The following is a 2,455-nucleotide window of genomic DNA, read 5'->3' as shown; positions in this document are numbered from 1 at the left end:
ATTCTTGCGTACCCTTCCTTCCTGAAGCATAACCATGCATACGTTGGTCGTTGGAGGAGGGACCACACACAAAACAGGTAGTAGCGCCCGAGGAGAGTTTCAAATTTTCAAAACTAAACAGGGCAACTCACATTTTTCTGGTATTTTGTATCGATGCATAGCATAGATTACACCCGGCATCGTCCATAGATTGAAAAAAAAAACCAAATCAAGAGCGTTATCTTCCTGGATGTATTGGTTTTGAAATATAAGTAAAATAAATTTGAAGCTAATGCTCTGCTGATCTGGTATATTCATTTTCAAATGTAGATTTTTTTTTGTTAACTCTCATATCTAATCACCTTCCATCTCCAAATCAGCCTCATTAGCCCACTTTAGGATGATGTAGAGACAGTAATCTATAGACTCTTGACTTCTCTTGGTGCATTCACTAATATCTTTTTGTTTGTTTTATATATCATTTCTTGTTTCTACTACTCACGTTATACGATCTGTTGCTCTCATCTCTTTTACATGGACTAAGTGGAAGATAAGGACATTATGAATTATTGACTTTTTGTATCAACTTAAGATATTGAAGGTTACAAAAAGCATTATCTCATAGTACTAGCCAATGTCACAATTTTTTACTCTGAATTTATAAGATTTTTAAATTTTGTTGCCTGCTCGTTACTCCACTCATTATATTTCAACATTTAACAAATGTTAGCTCCTTTATACTAAGTACTTCTACTTTTTATGGATCATTAACTAATTGTAACTACTTCTTATCATGAAATTATTATTTCTTCGTACCATGTCTAAAAAAAATAAACCACGGTTAGAACAATTCAAATGCTTATCCTTAATTTGCGCCCTTGCTTAATCAGTTTGGTATAGAGAATATAGTTTTGTTCCAAATTTTAGTCTGAAACAATTTAATATATCTTTTATTTATGTTCTATGGTGTATGTGTCTATGACCAAGTAACATCAAACTAAAAAATAATTTATGCAACCTAGATGGTATACATTGTCTTTTTGTGGCTTCTGTCTATTTTACTATATTTATATGTATATTAATGATTGAATAGTGTTCTATTGTGAGCGTGTCAAACAAATATCCTGATAGATATCTATAGATTATAAGTTCAAGCTTTGCTAAAAAAAACTATATATAAAAATATTTTCTAGTACGGAGTACTATTAATCATCAAGTGACAAAATACATGTATAAAGTCTGTACACAATGCATTTCTTTCAAGAAATATATAAATATAAATGGGTGCTTGGACGAGGGGTGTTTTTGGACTACATACCAGAACTCCATAAACAAACACCCATCGGCCAAACACGTAGTAGTAGTAATGTGTTTGGGTACAGTTTGTACAAATACAGATACTCCAAACAACATGATCGCGCTGCAATATGGCGAGTTAATTCTTACTCCAATGACTCTAGTGTTCAGGGAAGAGCATGCTAGCTAGGACACCTTCCCAACAAAAGCGACGTCCTGCATCACTATGCCCTCGGAGTGGACGGCATTGCTGCAATTAAAATTGACGGGCGATCTTCGAAGGGCTAGTTCAGTGTATCATGCTGTAGCGTATATTATTTATGGCAACAGTCAATTCCTGCAGAAAAAAAAATACAGTGCATTTCAGCAGATGTTGGAAATATGTCAGCTGCCTGAAATTGGTGGTGACGAATTGAAGCAATGTTTCTGAATATTTTGTACCAGGATAGTACCTGCTCGGAGTATCTTGGAGTCACAGTAATTTTGGTCAATGATTACAAGATTAGTGACGCTGAACATCCTTTTTTTTCTGGAAAACTGTTGGACATCCTTATGTCTTGGAAAGTAATTATCCTTTCTGCATACCCTTCTCCTCCCCGTCGATGGTTGGAATCATGAGTAGCATTGAGTAATATCGTACTACTATACTGCTGCACAATTAGGGGAAAACTCAAAATGTAGCCCGAGCTACATGTAGACTGTTTTTTTTTTACAAAATTCGAATTCAACATTTAAAGTTTCAAACAAATCTGGAAAAAAAATTCTGAATGTAGCCAATGATGTACTCTACCTCTGTGCAAATTTTCAGGATGAAATATTTTATATTAGAGGCTACACAAAAATGACAAATTCTGATAAATGTCGGAGGTTTCAAAATCTACACTGTTCACGTTTTCAGATCCATGGATTTGTGAATTTTGCACAGACCAAAATACTGAGTCTTTTGTATAGCTTTTTTTTAACAGTCGTCGAGTACATCATTGTCTACCTATAGAATTTTTGTTCCTAATTTTTGAAAACTATAAAATACCATTTTCGATTTTTTGAAAAAAACGGCTACATGTAGCCCGAGCTACAAAATGCCACGTTCCACAACTAGGATTGTGCTATACTAGATTTGTAGAGTAGTAGCATAAGATTGCACGGTTCCCATTTTACAGGCAACTCAAATTCTAAAACA

Source organism: Lolium rigidum, chromosome 3, assembly GCF_022539505.1.
Source record: "Lolium rigidum isolate FL_2022 chromosome 3, APGP_CSIRO_Lrig_0.1, whole genome shotgun sequence".
Classification (NCBI taxonomy): Eukaryota; Viridiplantae; Streptophyta; class Magnoliopsida; order Poales; family Poaceae; genus Lolium; species Lolium rigidum.
This window is presented reverse-complemented; position numbering follows the sequence as displayed.